Genomic DNA, 25,234 nt, shown 5'->3' on the forward strand with positions numbered 1-25,234 from the left:
TACAACATGATAGTCAAAATGAACAAAGTCTGTAAATTGATTTATTTGGGAGGTCAATCTACTATTTTAATGACTTAGTCTGACCAATCAGTGTGTTTACATGCCTATCAATAAACCCATTACAACTCATGTTAAAATTGCAGACGAAGAATGATAATACTATGATAAAACAATTCGTAAAAATTGCCTACTTAAAGATTGCAATTAATTGTTTTAATATGTTTGCATTTCATTACCCGCAAATTCTCCAGTTCGTTGCTACACGAATGACCGTTTCGGTAAACTAAAACTACTTCTTTAAATAGATTTTCTGACTTTCAAAATGTTCAGGTCATTATTCTATTTATAGGTAAAGCAAAAACACACATAATAACCCACTGTGTACAACAAAATGATTAATATAAAAAATACCGAAGAGCGCGATTAATTGACGGATAAGAAAATTTCATTTGAATATGTTTACATTGCGAAATTATCCAGTTCGCTATTCATTTTACATATCGCGACAATTCAATTTTGATAATCAAACACTCATACCAATCGGAATGTTCGGCTATTATGGCCTACGAAAAGACTCGAGATGTTTCAATTGCCCTTTTTCATTCCATAAGGGCGTCGCGCTTCGGCGCGGACGCCAATAATCATTGATCATGAGATAATAAGAAAAGGAGAACAACGACAGCAGTTGATCTCATGTGAAAAGCTCAAAGATTATGTTATTTTTTTCTGTTCGAACCTGGTGCATTTTCGTTCAGGACTTCGTGTGATATATCTTGAAGATCATTTTCAGCTTGTGCACCGACAATGTTAAAAAGGATTTAGAATTACTTTTTCTGTTTCATCCAAAATTTATATAAGTGTAAATATTGCAGTGGACAAGGAAGGTCAGTTGATGTTTTGCAAATCCACTATTTGTTTATTTTTCAAATAAGATCACTTCCTTGATATATTCAAATATAAAGTTTATTTGAAACATTCTGTAGACTGTACTTTTTGTACCAAAATTCATTCAATTATTGTTACATTATACAGTCGGGCTTTTTCAATATGAATACTCAGGAATATTTTTCTTAAACCACTTTGCAACTCTCTTTAATACAGACTTGGTGTCCCGTGGCCGTACTTCCTGATTTATTTCACATGTGGTTTCTCCGATTTCAACTTCTGCATATTTTTTAAATAATTCAAAATTATTTGGAACTTCAGCATCTTCACGAAACTCATTCAGGGTATTTATTCGCGCTTGATACCCTTTTGTCTTTGTTTGTCTCTCGTTTTGAATCATTAGATCGATATGATCCGTCATTGTTAATGGGTTTGGATTAAGTGCAATGTCTTGTAAGTTTTCATTGCAAATTTGTACAAGTCGCATCATATCTTCTACATTGTTTGTTAGCTCCTGAAGTTTGGTTGCATTCTCTACTACAATTTGTTGGTGGTTTAAAGCTTTTCCGCTGGCATCATTGTACTTTTCTTCAAGTTCCTTAAGCGTTTTCTTAACTTTTTTCACCCCATGGGTATAAGTGTATGCATCACTCTTATGTGCTGTCCAGTCACAACGATCTGGGCATATTGTACACTTTCCGGTTTCTTTATCCATAACCTGACAAAGTCGTATGCTTTCGTCATTTTCAAAAAGACATTTCGCATGACATTTCACATAACAATTCTCACATTTTGTGATGTGAACTTGACCTGGAATTAATGTCTTGGTTACGGTTGGCTCCGATACTTCAATCTCGAAATTTTTTTTTTGCTTCCATGGCTGTTTTGTATTGATTTAATACTTTCTTTTTGTCCTTTAGTACCTCAATCATCTGTAACCCAGCCTCGAGATTTTCTTTTAATGTCCTCACAATAGCCTCTAATCGAGACCTTTCAAGCAACACGCCTTTAGTCAGCATAAGACTTTTGGTACACATCTGCTCAAGATGGTTAAAAAAGGCCTCAAAACTTGACAACCCCATGCTCCAAAACATTGGAGATAAGCTTCTGCTTTCTAAACCGGAATTTCTAGCAAATAACGCTGAATTGTTAAATGTAAAATGTTCACCAAACGGAAGATTTGATTCTTTCAGCGAAGCTAAAACTGGTGGGTCATTTCCATCTGCAAATGTAATCAATGAACATATATTTTTCTCAATATCTTTACCAAACAAGGACATGATAGATTGAAAAATATAGCTTTGTATTGCAGTAAGTCGTGCGTCAGGGGCTTTGATAAGAAAACATACAGCATCTATGCATGATACTCCTTTTGGTCCAGTGTCGGAAAAAAGCTGGCGAATTTGATCAACTATTTCTTGATCCCTTTCTAGTCCTCGCGTATCTCCAAACCCAGGTGTATCAATAATATTCAACTGGTATGATAACCGACTTCCACTTTCTGGGTTAATTGTGTAGCATGTTATCCATTCTGTTTGAGACAATGCCTACAATTTGGGAAACTAAGAAAATGAATTCATGTCACATACGTTTAAAGATATACTATGCTCAAATTTCATATAAGAATATATTGATAATTGCTACACAGTCGCTTCATAAATATAAAATAAACATGTTTTGACTTCACACAATGTAGATATGTTGTGTTTGAAACTCTTCGCACTATAGGTTGTCACAATATGAATAAATAGAGTCATTAAAAAGACTGGCAGTTTTTTAAGAAAAGAGGGACTCAACTTGACCTGCAAAGTGGAATGGAGCTTTCCTTCCATAATTAACTCATTCTTTTATACAAATTAAACATATTCAGTAAGAATTTCATAGATTTCAATGAATTTCTGTGATTTTACTCAAGGATGAGCACAGTATGTCTTTAAATACAATTCATAATTTTCAACCATTTCTGTTAAGTCTATCTTAATCTAAGTAGGCTTTTTGTGGGGTTTTTTCACATTATTTTTTCTCGGCCATCATTAAAATTAAATGTAAAGTGGTTTACAAATACAGATTCTACTCATTAAACTCATTTGAAAATTATTGCTTACAAACACGTATTTGTGATACTGTGTGCATAATTACCTGATTTTGAATACGACCTTCCTCTTCAGCCTCTAAGTTGATTATCGTATACCTAAAAGGATCTTCCCATGTAACACCTAACACATTATTTACGATACCATCAACAAACGTACTTTTTCCTGTTCCTGTAGCACCAACTAACATAATTGTTTTTGATTCAACGTACTCGGAAGGTCGTGTACCTTGAATTAGGAAAGCAGATGTTTTGACATCATATAACTGACTGTTACTTTTCTTCGATAGTATTGTATTGTCGAAGAAATAGCATGTTTATCAGAATGATAACTGCAACGGATAGAGAAAATCGTTAGTAATTTCGATGTAAATTTTTACTTTTAATACCTAAACAGAAATAATGAAAAGATATTGAGGTCAAGATTTCAGACCATTTGTGATGAAATTAAAGCTTTTATAAAATTCTTCAAATATTTTAAACTCACCGACTTCAAATTTTCTTGTCTTTGCTTTTTCATTTCGGGAATCAATGTTTTCTATGATTGGTAAGGCGTATCTATGTGCAGCGTTATCACCACATGTCACTGGTGTTGATCTTCCCAAAATTTTTGTCGCAAGGGAAGCAGCTGTACGAATTTCATCACTTTCTAGACTGAATGGGCTTTCCTCTCCATTCTCATATATTACCCTTACCCGAAAAAAATGTGTAGCATTTGATTTTAAGCCAGTGATTTTAGTAGAAGTACAGTGAATTTCTTCATGGTACGATTTCCATCTTTGATTACTGCTCGTGTCTTTAAAGGAAATTTGGTAACAAGATTTTTCACTAAAATTTGTAGGAGGGTCCCATATTAATAAAACCGAATCGGGGAATACTTGTCTAGCGTGCGGTTTACCGGGAATATCCTGAAAGTAATTAATTTTATTATTTTTAGAAAACAAGACGATGCAATGTTGTAATAAAATGTTTTGTTTAGCTAACTAAAGTATTACCAAATAATGATACATAACATTTAATTGCTTAAAAATGACTTATTGTAAATATAAATCATCTACAGCTTTCAAAAAACGAACAATATTCGCACTATATAATGATAGAAATATTTTCTAAGTTCTTCATAAAATAGCATAAATGAACGTTTGTATAACTTTACTTTAACGTTACGCAAGATAAAAACCGTATCCTCAAGGTAATCCTAACGAAATTTAAAAAAAAACAACATATATAAATAAATATTTTCTCATATCGATAAATGATTTTAAAACATGTTATTTATATTCATATCCATTTCATTTACTGTAATATTTCTATAAAATTAATTACAAACGTCTGTTGTTAAATACATTTAGAAAGTTAAATGACATGTTAATGTAAATATTTCAATTGAAAGTCTCAAGGAACGTATTCTAAGGCAAATAACAAATTGTGCAAACCAAAGTTTCTATTAAAGAAGATGACCCACTATTTGGTTATAACAACCATGGCTATTTCTCCTCCTATTCCCTACCCACTCAGTGTCATTGACAGCATTTGTTTACCATACTTCTACGACATTCAATAAATTCAACGATAACATTTATACATAACATTATTGCCTCATCACATTCATATCCCGTTCCCATGTTCTTATATAAGTCATTTTACTACAAAACCAATTATTGTCTGCAATTCGTCCGCCATTTTGTTAACTACTAATATATCGTGACGTCACTTTTATCCCAGTTTTCACGGGAAACCCTACTTTTATTTTTACGTCATGTAAACAATGGATTCATATATAAATAGCATTTTTAATTAAAAAAGTCATAACGGAAAAGATAACTGAAAATATAACTGAAAAAAAAACTGAAAAGATAACTGAAAAGATAGCAGATGAAAATAGTTGAAATCATTACTTAAATTGATATAAATGGGAGATAAAGAATTTAAGTTATGCTAAGAAATATTTATTCTGTTTATACATATGTATTTACTTATTATTATTAATATTTTAATGTTACAAATGTGCTGTGAATATTTTACAATCCTGACTCGGAATCGGCCTGACAGTGTTTTCAAGAAACATATGTGCATGTGACATCCATGAAAATTCCAATCTCCTACGCAGTGATCTCCCCTTAACAGTATAAAGATCTCTGCCACCACGGTTCGATATATCTTTTAATATATATTTTTTAGCTTTCACTATTTTGTATACTTTTATAATTATTTGATAAACTATTACGAACGTAGGTACGAAAAGTTAAAAATAAAACAGAAAGAGAAAAATGATGTTAGCTTTTCAATAGAGCGGTCGATATTTACATTTGAATTTTGACGATACGTCATGTGACTTTCATCATCATGTGACGTATGCGAAGGCAGTGATTACAATTTGTAAAGGGAGGTAATCACTGTGAGGAGTTTGCGAAAATTCAACGGTGGCTAATTTCAGTTATAACCCGCCACGAAAATGCGAAAACACAAACATCAACTTAATCATACTTCGCTGTTTTTCTTTTTTTACTGTACGAAATCTGCTGTGGTCATAGATTTTTTCTGTACGAAATCTGCTGTGGTCATAGTATTATTTTTACAATAGTTTTGCTCTTAAATTTGTTTTGCTGATCATGATCCTGCAACTACATAATTAGGTAAAGAAGCAGACGCTTGTTTTGGTTGTGTCTTTTATGTTTTGTTTAGTGGTGAGTTGTCATACGCAAATTTACACTTTATATGCATTTATTATTTTCCAATGATTTTTATTATTTCAAATATTTCTAAGATTGTTTTATAAATGTATGTGTACATAATTGTTATATGTCCGATAAACGGCATATTTTAATGAAAATTAAATAAGTTCACATCTTAATTGTGTATTGATCACGTGATGGTCTCAACCAATGACAAAACATCAAAATAGTCGGGCAGAGAAAACGTTTGCAATTAGTAAATGATAATCTTTATGAACAGAAACTGAAAATTTCATATTATTTTCAAAGTGAAAGGGGCATTACTCTGAATCGAAAATTTCATATTGCTTTTAAAGTGAAAGGGGCATAACTCTGGCAAAAATAATCAAACCATGACAAACTTGACCTGCCCATTCCTTTGACATATCCATATGTCAAGTTTGAGTTGAATGTGTAATACCGTTGGGGAGATAATGAACGGAAACTGAAAATTTCATATTATTTTCAAAGTAAAAGGGTTATAACTCTGCCAAAAATCATCGAACCATGACCTGTTTTTTCTCATGACATATCCATATGCCAAATTTGAGTTGAATGTGTGCAACCGTTACTAAGATAATGAACGGAAACTGGTGATGACGGAATGACAGAATGACGGAAGGACGGAATGCATAAAAAGATCGTGTCCGTGTAAGGTATGTTTTCAATAAACCGGTGACCAGATTTAAGAGTTCAGAAAACAAAGAAATACGCGGGGGAAAAACGGGTTTTTATTGTTTATATTTCTATTTCTGTGTGTTTGCAAGATTTTCATATTGTCTGTTCAGTGGAAGATGTGTAATTTTGTGGTAATGTTTTAAAGCAAAAAAATTGGTCATGCATTGTTCTTTTATTGAAATCACTTTCCTCATCAGAAGGCATGAAACTTTAATATTATGATACATTTATTACATTCCATGAAAACGTTTAAAAATATAAAATATCTGATGACATGTTTGTCCATTTTACATTACACATTTCATGCAGCAAGCATAAAAAGTCTTCACAGGAGTTAGTATGCAATCGTACCTATATTACATACGAATGTATGTAATATTTTTATTGTTTACAATAGGTCTATCTCTTAAATTTGGTCTGCAAATTATGATCATGCAACTACATAATTAGGTAAAGAAGCAGACGCTTGTTTTAGTTGAGTCTATTATGTTTTGTTTAGGGGGTGCGTTGTCATACACAAATTTACAATTTATATGCGTTTATGATTTTGCAATGATTTTAATTATATTAAATGCTCCTGGGATTGTTTTCTTAAATTATTTGTAAATAAAATTGTAATATGTCCGATTAAAGGCGTAATTTTAAGCACCATTTGAAATTAGTTCACATCTTTATGTGAATTGACCACCTGATTGTTTTAGCCAATGAAAAGACATCAACATAGCCGGGCAGAGCAATCGTAACAACTCGGCAATCTCCGTCAAGTTCGGAGATTGCAAATTCTTGAAGTCGCCCTAGGTGTTCCGATTGCGGGCAGAGAAAAGGTTTGCAAATAGTACTCGTTGATAATCTTGATGTAGCAAATAAACTTTGAATTGGAATTTTGATTTCATATTATATTTTTGGTAGAAGAAACTGTCCGAGGACGGCCAGGCAATTTCGTATCGTAATATGGCTGCCGTGGCAGTGTCACGTGATTATCCCAAGCATCACCGCGACTTAGCGGGAATTATAAATATAGCTAACCTGTGCGCGTCGCATAAAATAGGGAATACCTTTTTATATCTTTTTGTAATAAATATTTACGAACCGTATCTTTTGGGTTTTATTGGGTCAATCAATTACAAAAAATGATGTGTTTTTTGTTTTTGTTTTTTGTAAATAAATGATCATTTCTTTAATCTGTGACTATGATTTACAATGAAATGCTACCTTTAACCCATTACTTCATATACACGCCTTTTAACGCCTTTTTCACCCCCCCCCCCCCTTTTTGTGGTCTCAAATGGTGAAAAAATGCATTATTTAGGCCCTTAACACTTGTTTTTGTTTGAGAAATGTTGTTAATAAAAAGTGACCACTTTTTCGGCGCGGCCACCCAACCAAAAGATACATCAGGGGGTTGCCAGAAGGGGGATGTGCCCCCTTCTGTTTGGGGGGGTTTGAACGGGGGCGGAGTCCCCCTCATCGCCAAGAAAATTTTGCACTTGTGAGAGGCTATAAATGACCCCAGATTGATCATAAGGTAACGTGTAACCAACGCTGAAAAGCATTTGACTCTATCTCAATCCATTGAGAAGTTGCAGCACTTTGAAATCAATTATGATGGAAAAAATCAACGCAAAATAGTGATTTTTGGCAAATAAGAGATGTCCCCTCGTTGCCATGGTAACAGAAAATTTAAGCCTGAGCATGTTGTTGCAAGGGCAATTGTCAAGTCAACATTTGTGCCAAGTTTGATTAGTGTTGAAGCAGTTTTTATAGTATTATAGCAATTTGAACTTGTAACGGGAGACTTTTCAATGAAAACAGCCATTTTTCACAAAATGCTCATGAAGTAATGGGTTAATGAAAAAAATAAAAAAAATTACAAAACAACAATTTTTCTTCAAATTTATATGACAGGCCATGTTTAAACATGGAAAAACGCAATTTAGAGTAATTTCAAGTATTTTCATCATTTTCTGTTAACCCATTACTTCACGCCTTTTAACGCCTTTTTCCCCCCCCCCCCCCCTTTTGTGGTCTCAAATGGTGAAAAAATGCATTATTTAGGCCCTTAACACTTGTTTTTGTTTGAGAAATGTTGTTAAAAAAAGTGACCACTTTTTCGGCGCGGCCACCCAACCAAAAGATACATCAGGGGGTTGCCAGAAGGGGGATGTGCCCCCTTCTGTTTGGGGGGTTTGAACGGGGGCGGAGTCCCCCTCATCGCCAAGAAAATTTTGCACTTGTGAGAGGCTATAAATGATCCCAGATTGATCATAAGGTAACGTGTAACCAACGCTGGAAAGCATTTGACTCTATCTCAATCCATTGAGAAGTTGCAGCACTTTGAAATCAATTATGATGGAAAAAATCAACGCAAAATAGTGATTTTTGGCAATTTTGAGATGTCCCCTCGTTGCCATGGTAACAGAAAATTTAAGCCTGAGCATGTTGTTGCAAGGGCAATGGTCCAGTCAACATTTGTGCCAAGTTTGATTAGTGTTGAAGCAGTTTTTATAGTATTATAGCAATTTGAACTTGTAACGGGAGACTTTTCAATGAAAACAGCCATTTTTCACAAAATGCTCATGAAGTAATGGGTTAATGTTTTAGAAAGGTTTTTAATTCTCTTCAAGATAATAATAATAATAATAATAATAATAATAATAATAATAATAAACGAAACAAAAAAACAAACAAACAAACAAAAACCAGAGACGTTAAAATACTATTTGTCTCTGCAAAAACAAAACAAAAACAAACAAAAAAAACGATCGTGTCCGTGTTAGCTGATTTTTAAATAAACAGGTGAACAGATTGACGTACGGAAGCGTCCTGGTGCCAATTTAACATGTACTATAAAAAGGAAACTCCTACGTAGGACTTTAAAACTCCTACGTAGAGGAACACTTATGAAGTCCAACGTGGGAGTTATAAACTCCTACGTAGGACTTTTAAACTCATATGTAAGACTTTAAAACTACTAGTTAGGTTTTTTTTATCTCCTACGTAGGACTTATATAGTCCTACGTAGGAGTTATAAAGTCCTATGTCGGACTTATTAAGTCCTACGTAGGAGTTATAAACTCCTAATTAGGCTTTTTTAACTCATACGTAGGAGTTATAAAGTCTTACGTAGAAATTTGTAAGTCCTACGTAGGACTTTAAAACTCCTAATTAGGTTTTTTTATCTCTACGTAGGACTAAGAAAGTCCTAAGTAGGACTAACAAACTCCTACGTAGGACTAACAAACTCCTACGTATGAGTTATAAACTCCTAATTAGCCTTTTTTATCTCCTACGTAGGAGTTATAAACTCCTACGTAGGAGTTTCAAAGTCCTACGAAGGAGTTATCTTTTTTTATAGAACATGTTAAATTGGCACCAGGACGCTTCCGTATTGACGAGTTCAAGGAACAAAGAAATTTACGAGGGGATGGGGTTTTAATGTTTATATTTCTATTTCTGTGGGTTTGCACGATTTTCATATGTTCTGTTCAGTGGAAGATGTCTATTTTTTTGTGTTTATGTTTTAAGCAGTAAATTGGTCGCGCATTGTTTTTTATATTTGATTTCCTGGAAATCATTTGTCTCATCTGAGGGCATGCGGACTTTTAATATTTATGATACAATTTATCACATTAAAAACTATAAAGTATCTGATGGACATGTTTGTTTCAATTTTTCATTACACATTTCATGCAGCAAGCATGAAAAGTCTTCAACAGAACGTTAGTATGCAATACGTACCTATATTACATACAAATGTATGTAATATTTTACTTTATTCATTTTTTCATCTCAAAATCAAAAATAAAATGTGTGACAAAATTATGCCAAAATTTACGACAAAAAATGTGCATTGTTATTTTGCTTTTTCGCATTGTTGCATTTTCCGCTTTTATCTTTCTGATTACGCATGTAAAGATATATATATACATGTGCCATATGTCATAGCACAAAATTCAACTAGACATGTGAATTTGAATTAATTTACAATAGTTTTGAATTATTTCCCAAAAATTTCCCCAGTGTTGTTTAATATTTTTCTTGGTCCTCCGAGATCATTGATTCAAGCACATTTAAGTGTTTAGAAAATTAAGTACCGCTCTATCCGTGCTACAGGGCATAGGCGATGTTGCCACTTTTTAATTATCCCTCTTGTAATCCTCCTTCCCAAGTTTATGCTTATTACCAAATTCTAAGCTCTCTCCGTTATTTCTTATCTGCATATTACACTTGTACAAATCGAAATGCGAAATTACGATCAATTTAACAAACGAAAAATGTAACAAGCAAATGCGAGAAAAAGCTTTAAATTAGTAATTGCCCAAAAGCGAAAACGTGTAACCATACGAATCATCTTGGAAACATTACAAATTGGTCTTTGTTGTTATATTTGGTGTTTTCGGCATCATTACATTTTCGCTGCGAAAAAGCAATTGCAAAATTGCAAAAAAAACATGGCGGAAAATCAGCCTCCATAAGCATTCGTACACTCACATTTTCTTCATGCAAAAATTTGATCATAAGATTTCTTCATTACTTCTCTTCTATATTGAATACTTTCTTGGTTCCTTTTTCCATTAGGCCGGTTTATCTCGTTGCATTTTGTTGCCTTTTCATCTTTTTGGTGAGATTTTTACACATTCGTCCACACAAAAACTCCTTCACATCCAGGACAATAACTGCTTGCCTTGACTCCCTGTCACATGGGTCGCAACTTATATATCATCAATGGTGACCTTAATCTGCAATTATTCAATTATTTTCTAAGATGTGACGGGCTCAATCTATGTTTGAAAGCCTTTATATATTCCTATTATTAAATAGCTTGACTCCAAAGACATCATTGATTACAAAAGCGTGTTTAAGCTTATATTCCATATGTTTGCAACAAAAACATGTTTTAAGACAAAACATCAAGTTGCTGAGATTGATATCCATCAGGGACTGTTGTTAATGTAAACAAGGGGCCAAGAGACCCTAGATCGGCTCACCTGACCCGAGAAATTACCTACACAAACATTCTGACCAAGTTTTCATGGACCAGGTGAAGTCCCAAAAATGTGGTGACCAACAGTGTTAACAAGGATTTTCCATATGCAGCAGTGTGACCTTGTTTTTGACCCCCAGGTGACCCATATTCAACTTGACCCAGAATCATCAAAATAAAACTTTCAGACCAATTTCCAGGCATTTTGATGCAAACAGTAGCCACTTAAGAGTGTTAATAATATCTTTCTATTTTTTAGCTTCATGTGAACCTATTTTTTTATTTGAGATGACCGGCGTTCGAACTCATCTAAGCATTACTTAGACAGCATTCTGGACGAAGTTTGATGACAATGAGTCACAAATGTTATAAACTAGAGTTGTTAACAAGGTTTTCCAATATTTGGGCCGAGCTGACCTATTTTGGCCACCAGGTAAACCCATATTGATTATGACCTAGAAATCATCAAATACAAATTTTCAAACCAAATTTCAGGATATTTCAATCAAAAAACAGTAGCCACTAGATGTAACAAGAATTTTCTGTTATTAGCTCCGTGACCTAGTTTTTCATCCAAGATTGGACCAATGTTTAATTACTCATCAGAGCAAAATATAATAATAAATAAAACTAATAGTATTCAAGCATCCTGACCCATGTTTTTGATGGACATTTGAGTTCCAAAAGTGACCACTAGAGTGTCAACCCCAAATGTTTTTTTGCAATTTTTGGTCCTTGTTTGACCTAGGTTCATTCCAAGATGACACATGTTCGTTTCGAACATATTTGAGCTATTACCTAGACAAGCCATTCCTGGCAAAAGTTTGATGATGATGGAAAAACTGTGACCGCTAGAGTGTTTAACGACAAGTGTGGACGGGGCGACGGACGACATTCCGACGATCCTTAATAGCTCAACCCTTTAGCTAGCTCAGTGGAGCTAAAAAACGTCAAGAATGTATTAGTTTTTTATAAAAAAAATAATTTAAAGATAATTACTTTCGAATGTAGATTCATTTAAGAATCATTTAACGAATTTTCTATTCACTAGGGATTGAAACCCCATTATCTATCTCAAAAATGAGCATCAGTAAAATTAATATGTGAATTTCCGCTGCACCAGCATGTGATAGCATAACACAAGATGTTGACTTGTAAAAATAGTGTCAATCACAGGGTAAGTGTTCATCTAATTTAAACATTTATATAAAACTCAATTCCTTTTCTTAAGAAAAATCCGAAATGTGGATTCTAACACCTCCTGGACTCTCCTTATAAAACCCATTTTTTGTTAAATTTCTATGCAGTCTCATCGAGATAATTCTTTCCGTCGTGGGTTCTAGTTTGTTCCAAAACATGCAATGTGAATGAAGATAAATGTCACTAAACGGACTCAAAAAACAGAGATTTGACAAAATCCACTACAGACTGATGCTGAACATTCAGACAATCCTGTTAAACATTTATTGAGCGTTTGGCTAAAAAAAAGGGAATCGCTGCTCAAAGTCATTACGTAGGAGTTTGTTAGGACGACTTTCAAATGTTCTGTTCAGTTGGAAGATGTTATCTTTTTTGTGTTATGTTTAAGCAGTAATGTTCGCGCTATTGTTTTTTTATATTTGATTCCCTTGAAAATCATTTGTCTCATCTGAAGGCATGCAACTTCTAATATATTGAACAAAGTATCCACATTTAAAAATTATAAAGTATCTGATGACATTTTGTTCATTTTTTCATTACAATTTCACGCAGCAAGCATGAAAAGTCTTCACAGAAGTTGTTATTGCATCGTACGACTTGTTAACTAGGTTGATTCATATCGAATGTATATGATATAATGAGTATACATTGGTTTTACTTCAGAATTATCAATCTCTCAAATTCACAAAATAAAATGACAAGGAAAATTTATTGAGCAAGAAGAGGTTACAGATAATACTAAGAAAATGTTGTCGGAGTAATGCATTTATTTATTGCTTTTTCGCATGGGTTAGTATGTAGGCATTTTTAGTGTTAGTCTCTTCTATTTATCTACTGTAAAGATTGTTGTAGTATATTATCAGAATTTGTAGGCCATGAATGCCATAGCACAAATCAAACTAGACATGTGATTGAATTATTTTACAATAGTTTGAATTATTTCAAAATTCAGTGTGTTATATTCTTTCTGTCTTTCGAGATCATTGATCCAGACATTTAAGTGTCAGAAATTGAAGTACCGTCTATCCGGTGATACAGGGCCATGAGTGGATGTTGCACTTTTTAATTATCCCTCTTGTAATCCCTCTCAGCTTATGTTATACCATTTCGTAACTCCTCCGTTATTCTCTTATCTGCATATTCACTTGTACAATCGAAGTATTGCGAAATAACACGACAATGTAACAAACAAAATTTTGTATAACAATGCAAAAAAGTAGTTCGAAAGTGAAATTATTGAAATGACATTATAATATATGAATTATTATAATAAGCGTTTTAATTAATTGTGCTAATTTGAATTAATGGATGTTGAACAAAAAATATTTGTAATGACTATGAACAGATAGTAAAGATATGGAGATGGTTAATTTGTCAGATTTATTCGGATATGTCATACTCTGTGTGGAACATATACATTAAAGTAATAAGTAACTGGATGTTGTAAAATGAAAGTAATTTATATTTAGTATTAATGTTGTATTAATCGGCTATTCGATACATTTTACGTTCTGCGAAAATAGCTCTCTTACATATTGACAAATGTGGCATAAATAAAAATGATCGGATGAGTTCGAGAACGTGAATCAGCCATCCTGAGTAAGAGTCTAAAGTTGGAAAACAATGCACTATACAATCATACTTGGCATTATGAACAAAATTTGATCTATAAAAATAGATGGATTAAAATGGCCTTTCTGGTTCATTCAAACTTAATACTACATTGCTATTATGGTAAATTTGACTTCTTAAGTGTAGAATTTTTGTCCATTTTCGAGATCTGGATTCAGCTCGTAGTCATTATTTAAAATGATATTGCGTTGCATATATTTTTGTGATATATTATTACACAAACTTACGATCAACACAAAAAACTCATCTCACAAATCAGAAGACATTTATAACTGAACTAAGCTGCGAAACTTATTTTGACTCGTCCGTTTTACTACATAGATGGTTAACTGTAGACGCACTTTATTATAGGTTCAGGATCAAGTGGTACTAGATCTCTACATCTTGCATTATTCAATTATTATCAAAGACCAGTGGAGCAGGGGTGCAAATTCATTATGTTTAGTAGAATGCTCTTTTTATTTAATATTTTTCTCCTATTTAAGGTAGCTTGACTCTGAATAGACTAGTTATTGAATACTCAAAGGGAATTGTTCAGCATACAGTATGTAGTGAGATTTGTAAAATTCTGTTTGAGTTGTTTAGTAATATTTTTTTTTATATTTTTCTTAAGATCATTGAATGTTTGACTGACTTGTGTATATAAGGTGCTAATAAATAATAATCTTATGTCATCGTGATGTGTCATACAGAAACATTGATGGTTTTGATGTGTGAGTGTCTGCGAGTGGGTGAAATCTTATATGTCTAGGTGACTTATTTAAGTTGATTGTGAGTTATGTAGTAAGTATTCCCATTGTGTCTATGATCTATTTTTTTGATATTGGTGTTTATTAACATTGGATGCGGGTTTATTTTTTTGTGGTTTTTTCACTGCGAGGCTTGTGTATTTCGCTCTGGTATATATTGTCTTTCTTGAACTTTTAGGTTCTATTTATTTTATTTCCCAGTCTATAAATCTTTCGAGGTTTGTCTGAGTGCTAATACCGTGCTGAGCTTAAGTGCTATGTGTCGTTTACCGTGTAAGTTTTTTCTATATATATGCAGTTGAAGTTTCTTTTTTTTCTATTATTAAAATGTTATTTACCTATCTTTATTTATTTTATTAGCTGATTGTTAATTATGTTTTCGGCATTATTTTTTGTTATCGGTTATATTTGATGTACTGAGTTTTTACCATTTTTTATTACTCTCTTCGAGTGGTACCACATTATTCTTGGTAATATTCTTTTTTTTCCGTCAATTAAATGGTGTCGAATCTGTTAGTATACAGTTCTGAAGTATATTTATTGTATATTCGATGTTGTACCAAGACGCTTATGTATTCTTCATTAGTGGTATTTTATGTAATTTTCTTTGATTGGTTTAGAAGTTTGTTTTGTGATTTCTAGTAGTTTTTATTGGCTTCACTATGTGGCTGGTATGCGTGTTTTAGTATAGTTTTGTATTTTTTATTTGTATGTTGTTTGTTGTTAAAGATGATTGTGGTATTTGATATGTGATAGGTATTATTATTAGTGGTATGTTTGTAATGGAGTGGTTGTATTATGTGAATTTGGTATGTGCGTCATGTTAGGTCTTTGCTTCGGTGACCTATGTGCGTGGCAGGGTAGACGTGATGTCTCTTCATGGTAGTTGTCTGAGTGGAATGATTGTGTCGTATTGTTTGTTCTTTACTGCTTTATTATGTGTATCGTTTAGACTAATTATTGCTTATTTTTTCTTTGATGGTTCGAATTATGTTTGCATGATCAGTATTGTATGCATAGTATATAATATCCGAATTACGTAGTGTGAGTGTTTTATAGCAAAGTGTTCCAATTGAGGTGTGGGCTCATATATTGATGGCCTATGTGTGGAGCGCCTTAGGATAAAGGCAGTATGTTTATATAGTATGTACCGTAGAAATCATTTGAAGCGAGAACATTTAGACTGTTGATATCAGACTAGATGTGATTACCCATGGATAATATACTTAAAACAGGAAAACACAGGTAAACAAAAACAAGAACAACAGAATTATTAGGTAGAGAAGAAAATGGACACAAACATAAAACTTAAAGTAATTAAACATTTATTAGAAGAGAAGTGTAGAAGAATATTAGATAATTTCTGATGGTAGTTGTATATGAAATGGGCAGTAGGATAGGATGTCTTTTATAATTTTTGCATATATTGTCGTTTTTCTCTGTGACAAGCAAAATGAAAGTTTATGCTTATCCTTAGTGAAATATGATAAACAATGAAATTATCAAAACACAATTTTAGTTAATGCTTTTGATTACAAGTGGCAATATCATTTTTATTTAAATTATTCTTATTTCGCTACTCTCTCTTACAAAAATAGCATCGTACTGATTCGCTATTTCGTTAGATTTTTTGTGCCATTAATTCTATACCATTTTTTTCGTGATGTGTGTTTCTTGATGTAATATTATAAGACAATTTAGAAAATTTGTAAAAGTGTATATGCTGATGAAATAAAAGGAGAGAGTTAAGAAATGGTTATAAAATAACATGAAATGGATAAGGAATATTTTGCAAATTATGAACTGTAGAGGAATAGGAGACGGTAATAAAATTTTTTAACTTAAATGTGTGGATTAGAAATGATGATCTGTGGAGGACAAAGAAATTAATACAAACCACTAAGTTGAAATATTTGTGTTGTCAAAACTTTACAATATCATTGGTAAAATTAATTTCCCTAATTTTAACACCATGATCTTATGATTTTTGTGATGATGGAATTTATGGAATGGTATAATTCTCATCGTTGTATTACACTTAGGGCGTTATATTTAGTTAACAGGATCAAGACGATATGCGAGAATGGTGGCGACCCAGGCTAATGATTCGAGGCATTGATTCGGTTTTGCTTATTACCGTATCTTTGATCGAAGCATCTATTACCTGGTCATAATGATGTTATGAAATTGATGTATTTATAGTTAGAAAATTTCTCGGTAAGGACCGATCTAAGGAGTGATATGATGAAACGATAACATAAGAATGAATGAGGAGTCAGAAACGACTGGTTAAACTCCCATGATCGATGACGTGACTCAGGATAATTACGGGATACAGTATCTCGACAGATTTCCCTGTAAAGGCTTTGTATGCACTGACCATTAGTCTAGCGTCCTAGTTGAAGGAGACATATAGAAAAAATGCGTCAAAGAATAGTAATTCAGTTAATTAATAGATTAATAAAAATAATTTAAAGTATATTACTTCGGAGTATTGGAATATCATTATTTATATAATCATTGGTACGCATCTATCACACGGGGCACTTAATCGATACTCCTAAGCTCATGCAAACCTCATATCACTCATGAATTAATGCAGCGATTCTTGTCTGAAAATTAGTTCAGACATCATTTATTAGTGTGAAATTCCCGCGCTAATCGCTTCATCCGCTATGTTATGTGTGACGCCGTTCATTAACACTGTGCGAGCATGTTACTCTCTCATATCAACAATTTGCATAGTTGTCAATGTCGGACAAGCACGGATCAGTGGTGTCAATGACATTTTCTTCGAATTGGACAATGATCTAGCATAAAAGACTACTCCCATACAACTAAAAATTCTTAAGAAAGAGTATTACTCGAAAAAGAAGATGGTTGCCTAGTGCATAGAGTCCCAATCCTGACTCATCTCTTTTCTTTTTCCAATTATCACCATGATTTTTGATTGGTTTATTGTTGGATATTCTTATTTATTGCATAAATGGTTTCTTATAATAACGGGAGAATTAGTTTCTTTTTCTCCAGTCTGGCTAAGGTTGAACGCGTGTGTTTAGGTCTATCTAATTTGGTCGGCGATAGAATCAATGCTGTCTCTGAGATGTGAATGTAAGGATAGAAATATGTCACTAAACGGAACTCAAAAAAAACAGAGATTTTTTACAAAAATCTCACTACAGAATGATGCTGAACATTCAGACAAATCCTGATTAAAACATTTATTGAGGTTTGGCTAAAAACAAGGGAATCGATGCTCAAAGTCCTACGTATGAGTTTGTAAGTCCTACGTAGGACTTTAAAACTCCTAATCAGGTTTTTATATCTCCTACGTAGGAGTTATAAACTCCTTATTAGGCTTTTTTATCCGTTGACATGTTTGTTCATTTTTCATTACACATTTCATGCAGTAAGCATAAAAAGTCTTTACAGAAGTTAGTATGCAATCGTACCTATATTGCATACGAATGTATGTAATATTTTACTTGTTATTATTCATTTTTCATTCTCAAATCAAAAATAAAAGTGTGACAATATTATGCAAAATTACGACAAAAACTGTGCATTGTTATTTTGCTTTTTCGCATTGTTGCATTTTCGCTTATCTTTCTGATTACGCATGTAAAGATATATTATACATGTGCCATATGCCATAGCACAAAATCAACTAGACATGTGATTGAATTAATTACAATAGTATGAATTATTTCAAAATTTCAGTGTTGTAATATTTTCTGGTCCTCCGAGATCATTGATTCCAGCACATTTAAGTGTAGAAAATATTTGAGTACCGCTCTATCCGGTGCTACAGGGCATGAGGGATGTTGCACTATTTAATTATTCCTCTTGTAATCCATTCTCAGTTATGTTATACCATTTCGTAAGCTCTCTCCGTTATTTCTTATCAGCATATACACTTGTACAATCGAAATGCGAAATTACGACAATGTAACAAACGAAAAAAGTAACAATGCAAAATTGCGAGAAAAGCTTAAATATACTTATTTGCAAAAGCGAAAATGTAACAATAAGAATCATCTGGAAACATTACAAAGTTGGTCTTTGTTGTATATTTGTGTTTTCGCATTATTACATTTTCGCTGCGAAAAAACAATTTGCAAATTGCAAAAAAACATGGCGAAAATCAGCCTCCATAACATTCATTACACTTCAACACATCATGAAAATTTGATCATAAGATTGTCTTCATACCTTCTCCTCTGTATGTAATACTTTCTTGTGATCTTTTTCCATTTCGGCCGCTAATATCTCGTGCTTTTTTGTTGCCTTCCTTTTTTGGTGAGATTTCACACATTCGTCACACAAAAGCTCCTCACATTCAGGACAATAACTGCTTGCCTTTGACTCCCTGTCACATGGGTCACACTTATAATCATCAATGGTTATCTTAATCTGCAATTATCAATTATTTTCTAAAGCGTGGCGGGTCAATCTATGTTTGAAAGCCTTTTATATATTCCAATCATTTAATAGCTTGACTCGAAAGATATAATTGAATACAAAAGCGTGTTTAAGCTTATTATTCCAATATGTTACAACAAACATGTTCTAAGACAAACATCAAGTTGTGGAGATTGATATTCCCATCAGACAGTTGTTAATGTAAACAAGAGGGCCAAGATGACCCTAGATCGCTCACCTGACCCGAGAAATTACCTACACAAGCATTCTGACCAAGTTTCATGACAGGTGAGTCAAAAATGTGACCACTAGAGTGTTAACAAGGATTTTCCATATTTGAGCAGTGTGACCTTGTTTTTGACCCCAGGTGACCCATATTCGAACTTGACCCAGAAATCATCAAAATAAACTTTCAGACCAATTTCCAGGATTTTTGATCAAAACAGTAGCCACTAGAGTGTTAATAATATCTTTCTATTTTTAGCTCATGTGACCTAGTTTTTCATTTGAGATGACCCAGGTTCGAACTCATCTAAGCAATTACTTAGACAAGCATTCTGACGAAGTTTGATGACAATTGAGTCACAAATGTGATAACTAGAGTGTTAACAAGGTTTTTCCATATTAGGGCGATATGACCTATTTTGGCCCCAGGTAACCCATATTTAAATATGACCTAGAAATCATCGAAACAAACTTTCAGACCAATTTCCAGGATATTTCAATCAAAACAGTAGCCACTTAAGTGTTAACAAGAATTTTCTATTTTAGCTCCTGTGACCTAGTTTTTCATCCAAGATGACCAATGTTTCAACTCATCTGAGCAATTATCTAGACAAGCATCCTGACCATGTTTGATGACAATTGAGTCAAAAATGTGACCACTAGAGTGTCAACAATGTTTTTCAATATTTAGTTCCTGTGACCTAGTTTTTCATCGAGATGACCCATGTTCGAGCATATTCGAGTCATTACCTTGACAAGCATCCTGGCAAAGTTTGATGATGATTTAGTCAAAACTGTGACCGCTAGAGTGTTGACGAACAAGTGTGGACAGACGACGGACGACAGACGACGGACGACATTCGACGATCCTTAAAGCTCACCCTTAGCTAGCTCAGTGGAGCTAAAAAACGTCAAGAATGTATTCAGTTTTTATTAAAAAAATAATTTAAAGAATAATTACTTCGAATGTAGATTCATTTTAAGAATCATTTACGAATTTCTATCACACGGGGCTGGAACCCAATATGTATCTCAAAAATGAGCATCGGTAAAAATTATATGTGAATTCCCGCTGCACCAGATGTGAAGCATAACACCAGATGTGACTCTAAAAATAGGTCAATCGCAGGGTAAGTGTTCATCTTTTTAAACATTTATATAAAACTCAATCCTTTCTTTAAGAAAATCGAAATGTGATTCTACCCTCCTGACTCTCCTTTATAATACCCATTTTTGTTTTGGATTTCTATGCAGTCTTCATCGAGATATTCTTTCCGTCGTGGGTTTGTCCAAAACATGCAATGTGAATGAAGAAAATGTCACTAAACGGACTCAAAAAACAGAGATTTTACAAAATCTCACTACAGAATGATGCTGAACATTCAGACAAATCCTGATTAAAACATTTATTGAGGTTTGGCTAAAAACAAGGGAATCGATGCTCAAAGTCCTACGTATGAGTTTGTAGGACGACTTTCAAATGTTCTGTTCAGTGGAAGATGTGTATCTTTTTTGTGTTTATGTTTTAAGCAGTAAATTGGTCGCGCATTGTTTTTTTTATATTTGATTTCCTTGAAATCATTTGTCTCATCTGAAGGCATGCAACTTTAATATTATGATACAAGTATCACATTTAAAAATATAAAGTATCTGATGACATGTTTGTTCATTTTTCATTACACATTTCACGCAGCAAGCATGAAAAGTTTCACAGAAGTTAGTATGCAATCGTACCTATATTACATACGAATGTATGTAATATTTACTTGTTATTATTCATTTTTCATTCTCAAATCCAAAAAAAAGTGACAAAATTATGCAAAATTACGACAAAAAATGTGCATTGTTATTTTGCTTTTTCGCATTGTTGCACTTTTTAGCTTATCTTTCTGATTACGCATGTAAAGATATATTTCAAATGTGCCATATGCCATAGCACAAATCAACTAGACATGTGATTGAATTATTTACAATAGTTTGAATTATTTCAAAATTTCAGTGTTGTTATATTTTTCTGGTCTTCCGAGATCATTGATTCCAGCACATTTAAGTGTAGAAAATTGAGTACCGCTCTATCCGGTGATACAGGGCATGAGGGATGTTGCACTTTTTAATTATCCCTCTTGTAATCCCTTCTCAGTTATGTTATACCATTTCGTAAGCTCTTTCCGTTATTTCTTATCTGCATATTCACTTGTACAATCGAAATGCGAAATAACGACAATGTAACAAACAAAAAATGTAACAATGCAAAAGTGCGAGAAAAGCTTAAATATACTTATTTGCAAAAGCGAAAATGTAACAATACGAATCATCTGGAACATTACAAAGTTGGTCGTTGTTGTATATTTGTGTTTTCGCATCATTACATTTTCGCTGCGAAAAAGCAATTGCAAATTGCAAAAAAAACATGGCGAAAATCAGCCTCCATAAGATTCAGTACACTTCAACACTTCATGAAAATTTGATCATAAGATTTCTTCATACCTTCTCTTCTATATGTAATACTTTCTTGTGATCTTTTTCCATTTCAGCCGGTATTATCTCGTGCATTTTTGTTGCCTTCATCTTTTTGTGAGATTTTACACATTCGTCACACAAAAACTCCTCACATTCAGGACAATAACTGCTTGCCTTTGACTCCCTGTCACATGGGTCGCACTTATAATCATCAATGGTTACCTTAATCTGCAATTATCAATTATTTTCTAAAGAGTGGCGGGGCAATCTATGTTTGAAAGCCTTTATATATTCCTATTATTAAATAGCTTGACTCGAAAGACATCATTGAATACAAAAGCGTGTTTAAGCTTATTATTCCATATGTTACAACAAACATGTTCTAAGACAAACATCAAGTTGTGGAGATTGATATTCCCATCAGACAGTTGTTAATGTAAACAAGAGGGCCACGATGACCCTAGATCGCTCATCTGACCCATCGAACTCATCCGAGCAATTACCTAGACAAGCATTCTGACCAAGTTTCATGACAGGTGAGTCAAAAATGTGACCACTAGACTGTTAACAAAGATTTTCCATATTTGAGCAGTGTGACCTTGTTGTTGACCCCAGGTGACCCATATTCGAACTTGACCCAGAAATCATCAAACATCAAAATAAACTTACAAACCAATTTCCAGGATATTTTGATTAAAACAGTAGCCACTAGAGTGTTAATAATATCTTTCTATTTTTAGCTCATGTGACCTAGTTTTTCATTTGAGATGACCCAGGTTCGAACTCATCTAAGCAATTACTTAGACAAGCATTCTGACGAAGTTTGATGACAATTGAGTCACAAATGTGATAACTAGAGTGTTAACAAGGTTTTTCCATATTTGGGCGATGTGACCTATTTTGGCCACCAGGTAACCCATATTTGAATATGACCTAGAAATCATCAAAACAAACTTTCAAACCAATTTCCAGGATATTTCAATCAAAACAGTAGCCACTAGAGTGTTAACAAGAATTTTCTGTATTAGCTCCTGTGACCTAGTTTTTCATCCAAGATGACCAATGTTTAAACTCATCAGAGCAATTATCTAGACAAGCATCCTGACCATGTTTGATGACAATTGAGTCAAAAATGTGACCACTAGAGTGTCAACAAGGTTTTTCAATTTTTGGTTCTTGTGACCTAGTTTTTCATCCAAGATGACACATGTTTCGTTCGAACATAATTGAGCTATTACCTAGACAAGCATCCTGGCAAAGTTTGATGATGATTGAGGAAAAACTGTGACCGCTAGAGTGTTAACGAACAAGTGTGGACGGACGACGGACGACATTCGACGATCCTTAAAGCTCACCCTTAGCTAGCTCAGTGGAGCTAAAAAACGTCAAGAATGTATTCAGTTTTTTATAAAAAATAATAATTTAAAAAAATAATTACTTCGAATGTAGATTCATTTTAAGAATCATTTACGAATTTCTATCACTAGGGGGTTGAACCCCATATGTATCTCAAAAATGAGCATCAGTAAAAATTATATGTGAATTTCCGCTGCACCAGATGTGAAGTATAACACCAGATGTGACTGTAAAAATAGGTCAATCACAGGGTAAGTGTTCATCTTTTTAAACATTTATATAAAACTCAATCCTTTCTTTAAGAAAATCGAAATGTGATTCTACCCTCCTGACTCTCCTTTATAAAACTCATTTTTGTTTTAAATTTCTATGCAGTCTTCATCGAGATATTCTTTCCGTCGTGGGTTCTAGTTTGTCCAAAACATGCAATGTGAATGAAGAAAATGTCACTAAACGGACTCAAAAAACAGAGATTTTGACAAAATCTCACTACAGACTGATGCTGAACATTCAGACAAATCCTGATAAAAACATTTATTGAGGTTTGGCTAAAAACAAGGGAATCGCTGCTCAAAGTCATACGTAGGAGTTTGTAGGACGACTTTCAAATGTTCTGTTCAGTGGAAGATGTGTATCTTTTTTGTGTTTATGTTTTAAGCAGTAAATTGGTCGCGCATTGTTTTTTTTATATTTGATTTCCTGGAAATCATTTGTCTCATCTGAGGGCATGCGACTTTAATATTATGATACAATTATCACATTTAAAACTATAAAGTATCTGATGACATGTTTGTTCATTTTTCATTACACATTTCATGCAGCAAGCATGAAAAGTCTTCACAGAAGTTAGTATGCAATCGTACCTATATTACATACAAATGTATGTAATATTTTACTTTATTCATTTTTCATCTCAAATCAAAAATAAAAGTGTGACAAAATTATGCAAAATTACGACAAAAAATGTGCATTGTTATTTTGCTTTTTCGCATTGTTGCATTTTCGCTTATCTTTCTGATTACGCATGTAAAGATATATTATACATGTGCCATATGTCATAGCACAAAATCAACTAGACATGTGATTGAATTAATTACAATAGTTTGAATTATTTCAAAATTTCAGTGTTGTTATATTTTTCTGGTCCTCCGAGATCATTGATTCCAGCACATTTAAGTGTAGAAAATTGAGTACCGCTCTATCCGGTGATACAGGGCATGAGGGATGTTGCACTATTTAATTATCCCTCTTGTAATCCCTTCTCAGTTATGTTATACCATTTCGTAAGCTCTTTCCGTTATTTCTTATCTGCATATTCACTTGTACAATCGAAATGCGAAATAACGACAATGTAACAAACAAAAAATGAAACAATGCAAAAGTGCGAGAAAAGCTAAAATATACTTATTTGCAAAAGCGAAAATGTAACAATACGAATCATCTGGAACATTACAAAGTTGGTCTTTGTTGTATATTTGTGTTTTCGCATCATTACATTTTCGCTGCGAAAAAGCAATTGCAAATTGAAAAAAAAAACATGGCGAAAATCAGCCTCCATAAGATTCAGTACACTTCAACACTTCATGAAAATTTGATCATAAGATTGTCTTCATACCTTCTCTTCTATATGTAATACTTTCTTGTGATCTTTTTCCATTTCGGCCGGTATTAGCTCGTGCATTTTTGTTGCCTTCATCTTTTTGTGAGATTTTACACATTCGTCACACAAAAACTCCTCACATTCAGGACAATAACTGCTTGCCTTTGACTCCCTGTCACATGGGTCGCACTTATAATCATCAATGGTTACCTTAATCTGCAATTATCAATTATTTTC

At 33.3% G+C, this 25,234-nt stretch overlaps 1 pseudogene; it reads right to left on the minus strand.

Moving 5' to 3' along the window:
- Window positions 1-491: 491 nt before the first annotated feature.
- Window positions 492-25,234, minus strand: LOC132743509 (uncharacterized; annotated as a pseudogene).

Source organism: Ruditapes philippinarum, unplaced genomic scaffold (genome assembly GCF_026571515.1).
Source record: "Ruditapes philippinarum isolate M1 unplaced genomic scaffold, ASM2657151v2 ctg258_1_1_1_1, whole genome shotgun sequence".
In the NCBI taxonomy this organism is placed as follows: domain Eukaryota; kingdom Metazoa; phylum Mollusca; class Bivalvia; order Venerida; family Veneridae; genus Ruditapes; species Ruditapes philippinarum.